At 44.7% G+C, this 9051-nt stretch overlaps 1 non-coding gene across 1 annotated transcript; it reads left to right on the forward strand.

Moving 5' to 3' along the window:
* Nucleotides 1-7210: 7210 nt before the first annotated feature.
* Nucleotides 7211-7282, forward strand: TRNAP-AGG (transfer RNA proline (anticodon AGG)). Its single transcript has one exon. It is a non-coding gene; the product is annotated as a tRNA-Pro (tRNA).
* The last annotated feature ends 1769 nt before the right edge of the window (nt 7283-9051 follow it).

Consider the following 9051-nt stretch of genomic DNA (forward strand, 5'->3'; position numbering starts at 1 on the left):
ATAACAAACTGCACTGTTCTCGGCTGCACTACACCGGGTTGCACAACTACCAGTTGCACCACTGGAAAGCTACACCAGAGCCTCCAAACTATCACGACCATCGACCCTCACTCTGTCTCCACTGAATTTTTTACTTTTTCCTCTACCGTCGTCCGCTCTGACCCTACCAACCATTCAAGGTTTATCTCATGAGTAAATATGATCAACTCATGGGTCATGCCAGATTTTTCCACCTAGGGATACCTCCCCACAAAAATGTCACACTCAACCCCATTGGCGTCCATTTGCCGGTGTTCCTGTGCTAATGCAAGAACTTTATTTTCAATGTTAGTGTGGGATTAAAGCCAACCCCAAATCCTTTTGATATCAGCCCGGCCCACCGCTACATCCTTCTGAGCTGCCATGATACTACCAATCTGTTTGGCTTGCCCAGCCTCCATCGTAATACTCACCAGCTCATCCTGGCACAGACTCATTGGCATTTCATTCTGGCGAGCCTCCATTTTGTTTGCCAGTGCATTCTGTCTGGCTGTTATTTCAGCCTTCATATCTGCCTCAAATTCTGCCTCCATTTTGTCCATCTTGTTCCTCATTTGCAGAGCCATGATTCGCTGGGGAGTTGCTGCTTCTCCTTGAGGCATTTGTGACACAGCCCCTATCTCACCCAAGACTGAGGAAAGCCTTTTTGCCATCGTTTTAAAACTAATGTTGAAACTCTAAAGTTTTGATTTAAATGTTTGCAGTCTTTACACAAGGAAACACAATGAACTTTGGTGCAGGAGGAGACCATTAGACACATCATGCCTGCACTCCACCAACACAAGATACCATCACCCATCGACACACAAGGTACCTTCAAGTCCTGTCAACATGCAATATCCCTGTACCCCTCTATCTCCATTAATGCATCGTATTATTCACAATAAATGTCCTCATATTGGAAGATAATTGGATTGAACATCAGATATAATTACAGTGAAACAATCCAATGCACAGTTAACTAAATTACAGTTAACACAGTTAAAAATTACAGTTAACTAAATTGAGATAAAAATGATTTTCAAATTTGTACAACTTCAATGGAATAATGAACGTGCCTTTCAATTATGATGATCCCAGATTCCCAGATCCAGCTATCACATGCAGTGTTCTGGAGATAGAGTGCTAATTAGTCACCATGTTCTCAAGCATGAGCATGCACCAGAAAGTCAAGAAAGTATTAAGCAGGAGAAGAAGAAGAAGCTTCCATACGGGTCTTCAGATGCAGAGTGCTGCTGAGGCAGTTTTTCATTGGCTGAGGAGAGGGGGGGCACAATCCTGGAGGGATCACCACTGTGACACAGGATACTTGAATGGCTCATTCTTGCCAGTAAGCTGGTACTCCTTTTGCCGACTTCGGAAGTGTGCCAAGTTGAGTCAACCCATCTGTTATTAATTTAACCGCATGACAGGGGATAAAACTCAGGACCCTTAAAGTTCTTAAGTCAACCACCATAACCATTTTGCCAACACCTGGATTTTGAAAGTATAAATCACCACCCAGGTCCGAGTGAAGAGAAGTCGAGACCATTTATTCCAGGTACGTGAAACACCCATGCCCACAGAAAACGGACTTTTTGAAACACCACTGCAAGTTACATCTAATCATCATGTAACTTTGTTGGAAAAAAATTATCCATGGGTTGGTGTTCCCATTTTGAAAGATTCGTATGAATTGCTCAAGCGGTTGCAGAGAAAACTCGAAGGGCACTTGGTAGAGCGCATACCTCCACCACGTAATACCTGATGCACGAGAACATATTGGGCCCAATACATTTTGAGGTGCACTCAAGTAGTGAAGAATCACCTGTAAAACTCTCAAATTTCAGATCTTCACCAAAATAGAAACAATTGTCAAACTGTACACCAAGTTTAATCCCAATCCATCCTCAACTTTTTGAGATATCATGCAACATAATTTTAGCTCCATCTCTTAATGGTGAAGAATCAGTTAAAAATTAAATAATTATTATATCCAGATCTGGATTCGGATCTTCACCAAAATTGAATCAGTTCGTCCTAGTGGCACTCCCAACCTGCCCACCAAGTTTCGTATGAATCAATCAATAAACTTTTGAGATATTGTGTTATACATAGTTTTTGACCCCATCTCTCAACGGTGAAGAATCACTTGAAAAATTCTCGAATCCGGATCTGGATTCGGATCTTCACCAAAATTTCGCGTTGCCATCCTTAGCCAGTCACCTACACACACAAAAAGAATTCAAAACGAATTTTTTTGCCAAGTAACAAACAGACAGAAAGGGGTGAAAACATAACCTCCTTCACCTTCAGCGGTGGAGGTAATGAATTGAAAAGTGAACAAGAATGTCACTTGGTGGAGCACATATGTCCACCAGGCTGGGGAGTTGCCTTTTAGTATACCACTGACAGGTCGGATCTGGATGCAGACCTGAACCAAAATCGAATAGGCTTGTTCTTATCACCTTCCCAAATCATCCACCAAGTTTCGTCCAAATCTGTCCACAACTTTTTTCGAGATCATGCTAAATTTCGTTTTTGGCCCGATCTCTCAATTGCGAAGAATAACTTAAAAATGCTCGTATCCAGATCCGGATCTTCACAAAATATAATCAATTCGTCCTTGTTACACACCGGAGAGAGAGAGAGAGAGAGAGAGAGAGAGAGAGAGAGAGAGAGAGAGAGAGAGAGAGAGAGAGAGAGAGAGAGAGAGAGAGAGAGAGAGAGAGAGAGAGAGAGAGAGAGAGAGAGAGAGAGAGAGAGAGAGAGAGAGAGAGAGAGAGAGAGAGAGAGAGAGAGAGAGAGAGAGAGAGAGAGAGAGAGAGAGAGAGAGAGAGAGAGAGAGAGAGAGAGAGAGAGAGAGAGAGAGAGAGAGAGAGAGAGAGAGAGAGAGATATATATATATATATATATATATATATATATATATATATATATATATATATATATATATATATATATATATATATATATATATATATATATACATATACATATCAGGGTGGGATGTAGAAGGATGGGAGCGAGGGGAGTGGGGTGAGGAGAGTGAGGAGAGGGAAGAGTGAGGAGAGGGGAAAGTGAGAATGGGGGTGGGAGTGATGTGGGGGAGAGGGGTGGGGAGAGTGAGGAGAGGGAAGAGTGAGGAGAGGGAAGAGTGAGGAGAGGGGAAAGTGAGAATGGGGAGGGGAGAGTGATAAAGGGGAGAGGGGGGATTCTGCCAGTTTAAAAGGTTGTGTGTCCTGTTGGAATTGAAGGATATGTCTTCATAATGGATTATAAATATGTGTATCCTGTTGGATAAGGATATTAAGTGTCGAGTTTCAGAAGGACGTTTTAATGCGTCCTCATTGTAGAAGAAGGAAATAAATATCCTCATATCTATCTATAATTCCAGCAATCCGCGCGCTCGCGTGTGTGTGTGTGTGTGTGTGTGTGTGTGTGTGTGTGTGTGTGTGTGTGTGTGTGTGTGTGTGTGTGTGTGTGTGTGTGTGTGTGTGTGTGTGTGTGTGTGTGTGTGTGTGTGTGTGTGACACCACTGTTTCTCGACAACCACTGGTCCGATCTAATTGAAACTTGCCAGGTATATTGCTGGGGACCTGAGTATGTGCCTTTTCAAGGTTGGATATTAATCGGACAAGTGTTTCCCAAGTTATGGCCATTTATTTACCAAACCAATGACAAGACACGTTGCTGCGGCCATTTATTTACCAAACCAAATGACAAGACACGTTGCTGCGTAGGCATGGCCGATGGGGAAAGGGCGCCATTTCGTTACCGTGGCGAGGAGTGGCAATGGTCAATGGCAGCGAATGTCATGGCAAGCAAAGACAGGGAGGTAAACTTGATTTTAATTAACTCTGTGTGTAAGTATCACAGCAGCTGTTACTTCAATGCAAGCGATAATTCGTGGAATGATGTGAACATTCCGTACGGGCACGCACCACTTCCGGATAGTGATGACTTACTGTATTCTAATAATTTCTCGATTTCTTATGCGCATTTATAGATAAACACAATGCCCCAATCCAGTCATCATTTATGAGAGCGAAGGAATGGCCTGTGTGGTTTTTGAAAGTTTTTTTGGGGGTTTGCACATACAGCCACGCACGTATGTCCACGCACGTACGGGCACGCAAGAGCGAAGGAACGGCCTGTGTGGTTGTTGTTTCTGGCACACGGTTTTAAAGTTTTTTTTATTATTTTTATTTTTTTGCACGTACGGGCACGCACATACGGGCACATATGAGTTAAAGTAAAATGTTGCTTGTAATGTATCCTCATATTGGACCACGGGTTGTTTGGCTGAGTTGAGTCAGTCTGAGGTCTACCCAGTAGCCACACATCTGGTCCATACTTTGTCAAGGAACTGTGCTCAGCCTTCCTGGAGGAACATAATCCATCATCATCGTCGTCATTATGGCAAGGGATACGAGGCCGTTCCTCATCTCTGCTTCAGCAAACCTTCATGTGTGCACCAGCATGAGGGTTCAGTGAAGGTCAAATATGGTCTCCAAGTTAACTTTGAACGACTGTACCGAACTAGCTTCAACAACTTGCCATTTGAAACTGTTTCAGTTGTTGACCACTCAATTGCTGAAGAACTTGCTCTTAACTTCCAAGAGCTTTTTATTTGAACAACTTCAGGATTGCCCCCTTGGAGTTGAGTAGTTGATTGGAGTGAAAAGGTGCTCTGGATCGAGTTTGACAATTCCGTGCAATATTTGGTCCACCGATATATCATACACATCTCCTTGTCATCTTCGGTAGTGGTGAGAATGCATATTCACTCCATGAGCCTATCCTGGCAACGAATCTGGAGGGACAAGTTCGGTAGATCTCCTTTGTACTCTTTCAATCTTTTCAGCGTATTCTTTGTACCGCAAATGCCGCAAGAAGTTCTCATATTCCAAGTGGTGGAATTTTGATGATGACTCCTTCATCCTTTTCCGTCGTATTGCTCTGAAGTTCAGTTCCTTTGATACTTTACCCAGACTTTCCGTTGCCTCTCCCTATGTGCAAGACCTTGCACTTTCTTTTGTTGAAAGGAGGTTGCCATCATTCAGTCAGGCGATCACCTCATTCAGATGTGCTTGAAGATCTTCCTGTCTGAACAACAACGTTACAGACTGAACCATACGTCCTTGTGTCACAAGCAAACAGTTCCATCATTCCTTTGACTTCTGTTGGGAAGTCGTTGATGAAGACCACAAACAGTGATGGCCCCAGAACACTACCCTGTGGTATTCCATTCGCAACACGTATCAAGGGAGAAGTATCCCTGATCATGGTTACGTACTTTAGCCTGCCTCTCAAGAAGTGATGAATCCAAGGCAAGATTTTTCAGCCGACTCTATCGGCAGATAGGCTTTCGACTTATTCAGGATTAAAATTGAGATCCAGCATATTGATGAGCTTCCTTCAGAGGAGTCCCATCCATTCCACCAGCACCCAGAGAAGCTGTGGAGCACATGGCTTTCCTAGTGTGAAGCCATTTTCTTCCAAATATTTCCCATCGGTTGGCATCATGGGGAGGAGGAAAAGTCCCGCTGAGTGTGGCGAGAAAAGCAGCACCATTGTTGTGACTTCGCCGGTACCAAGAGTTCCCCAGGAAGTGACGACACTTGCCCCAAGCTCAGTGGCTACGTTAAGTGTTTGTCTCTTCAATATGTCCATGTGTGCTTGAGTGGCAGCGCCATTACGAGCCTCAGACCATGCATATATAAAACAAGGACAAATGTGTCCAAGAGCTGCGTCATAAAGGTTTTGTCTTCACCAGAAGAAGAAGAACAACAACAACACGGAGCTCTCTAAGAGCCAGCGTTCGCAATGCGACGCCGCTAATAAAAAAAAAATAGATAATTATATAAATAACAACTTCCGATATTTCGTCACGTGCCTTGATGGAGCCAATAGCGAGACCCATCATGGAGGCTCTCGTTCATGACGAGAAAATAGTGTATTTACGAAATTACAACACATTAAATGGAATAATCTTTAAATAGTAACGTGAACTTTTCGAAACTTGAAAGCAAATGTCCGAATATTTTTAAAAGTTCATGATAGATGCTCTCAAAAGGTACCGTCTATGCGAGGATGTGTACAGGTGTTTAGTATTTAAGGAGATCCGGAACCTGCATATAAAAGAGCCGAGTCCTAAAGGTTTTGTCTTCACCAGAAGAAGAAGAACGCGGAGCTCTCTTTGAGCCATATTCGCTACGCGAGACGTGGCTAAAAAATAATAATAAAGGAATCACAGATCCCAACTGCCTAACTCCACAATCTTCCTGACCACTGCAGTGAGGCTTCAATATAGGTCTGTAGTGTTTCAGCCTACTGTCTCCATCTCTTCTTAAAGGTCATTTTTGTGGAATCAGAACACCATCAAATCATGGTGTTCCATCATCCATGTCCCATAAGCAGGACACACTGAGTGCTCATTTCACCAACCTCAGAAGGATGACGAGCTGAGAAAACTCCCTGGCATTCATTAATTCAGCAGCCAACAGGATTCAAACTCAAGACCCGAGGATCCCAAGCCACCACCCTAAAACCGCCGAGCCAACACCAGGCTTCTCGTCCACAAAATCGGTGGATCAATCTCATCATTCTTAGTCGGTGTCCCGATGAAATAAAAGTCCGATTGAAGACTCCTCCAAGGAAATGGCACCCGGGTGGGGCCGTCATGCCGAGAGACCGGCAGCTGCGAGCGCGGGTTCGCCTGAGGGGTCGACAGATGGCGTGTCCAACCCGGAGCCGTTCGTTCTCCGAGCTTTTCTCGGCCGCAGCTGGCGAACAAATGTCTCCAACAAACAACCGCCTTTCAATGGGGACGCCCTGAAAAACCCACACAAAGCGAGCTTTGCATCGTCACAGTCTGTGCTGGGCGCGGACGAGGATTCTTTTTATTCTCAGGAAACGGATAATAATATATTCGATTCCTGCGGATTGGGACGGAGGAACACTTCATGTGGTTGAGGTGGAACGGTCTCAACCATTGGTTTGTATATTATCGATACCATGGGTTGAGGGTCTGAGGGAGGACGACCGAGATATGAACCAGTCCTCTTCAAGGAGAAACATGGAAGGAAATGTTAATTGTCCATCCGTGTGTCCCCCCCCCCTCAAACAGTAACCAATTTACTATGAATTTATAAATTTCTGTTAAAAATTTTAACTGTCTTCTCACTCTGGCTCGTTGTTCTAGGGGTATGATTCTCGCTTAGGGTGCGAGAGGCCCTGGGTTCAAATCCCGGATGAGCCTGTGGTTGTTATTATTATTATTATTTTAATCAACAGGTACATTTTTTTTAAAATCCAAATTAGAACTCGTAACACAAGCAATCGATTATTAAAATCTCTCCTTCAATGTCATTATATTTTCGCCGTCGATGAGGGAGAATATATTTAATTTACTCCCAAACATTATTTGGATTTTTGGATCGTCCCCTCTTGAGGGACTTGCACGTTGTGCAGCTGAGGGTACATTATTATTTATTTTTCTCTCTCTCCAATGTTGCACACCTTTTCACATCAACATCATATCGAAATGTAACTCTCCCTTCTCCCCTCCCAGCTTCCCCTCAGTCTTTCACTCCCCTCACTCCTCTCTCGTGGATTCACAAGGAACAACAATTGGACGCAAGAGAGAGAGAGAAGGCCATTTGGCCCATCAAACCTGCACTGCGTAAATTCAACATCAATTCACTCAAGGAGTGTGGGAGAAGGAGCGGCCAGGAGAGTCAGACAAGCCCAGACACCTCCTTCCAACCTCATAAAATTCCCTGTCCTCCAACTTCCAAACAGACTCCTCTCCCCTCCTTTTCTCGCTTCTCTCATCCTCCCTCCTCTTTCTTTACTTCGTTCTATTTCTTGGATTTCAGGTCTCACAACCCCCACGCGTACGTAGTATGTAGATGGCCACCTAATTATAGCTTCGAGGCGAGAAAGAGAAACATCTGTGGCTGACTGTGTGAGACGAGGAATAAACGGGTTGCTTTGTTTTGTGACAACAACAGAAGAGAGTCAATTTGTTTTATTTTTTTAGGAAAATCGCAAAAAAGACCTTCACACAAATTCTAAACCTGAAAACCTGGCGAAGGACTGGGATAGATGTGCAGCTTAATGAAGCATTGGGGGGAAGACCAGTTAAGACACAGAAAGTTGCTCATTGTCTGCAGTCGTATGTCAGATTCAATGCATACAATATATTGTTGTGGTGCCGGGTCTCGGTGGCGAGCACGGCCGCTAGATGGAGCAGTAGAGTCGGCTCCACCGAACACCCGGAATTTAGGTCGTACCTTTCAGACAAATCCGAAAAGTCACGGGTCCCTTATCGGACCGAAGATTGCCAATAGGTCGACCACGTGGGATAGGGTCAATTGCCAATTTCAATATACCTAAATACCCACGTCGTCCAAACTACCGGAGAAATTCACCCTCGGCAGGATCTGCGCGATCCTGGCCATTACCGAGCCGGATCCGAGTCACACCCCAAGCAGAGAGTACCAGATTCCTGCCGGGCCGATTGCACGATTACGGCAACAATGAAGCCTCCTAATTCCCGTTCACAGTGCGGTAAACCAATGGCAGAAAGGACAAGGACGAGCTGGGACATTCAACAAAAGGGGAATTTATTTACAACAATCGGGAAACGAGGGGAAGAATAAATGGGAGGGGAACGCAGAGCAGAGTTATCACGACTAAGCAAGGCAAATAATGTACAAGAAAAAGCCCTTAACAGTTCTACTTACAGATGGGGCCCACAGACACACACACACACGCACACACAGATACCCAGAAATGGACCCCGTCGGGTCTTTATTGAAGGCTTCCAGCTCAAGGAAAGGGTGAGCTGGAGACCAGAGCTATCTTGGACCTGTCCACCTCGTGTGGTCTTCGACGTTCTGGATCGGCAGGACTCGAACCCGCAGCAACGATGCCACTCCAAGTACCAGGGAAGGAGGATGAACGACGGACGTCAACCAGCGCGAGGGCGGACAAGGCAGTGTGTGCCAGCAGGCAAGGCGAGGC

This window comes from Eptatretus burgeri, chromosome 7, assembly GCF_056783735.1.
Source record: "Eptatretus burgeri isolate ZD-2024b chromosome 7, Ebu_testis_v1, whole genome shotgun sequence".
NCBI classification, from domain to species: Eukaryota; Metazoa; Chordata; class Myxini; order Myxiniformes; family Myxinidae; genus Eptatretus; species Eptatretus burgeri.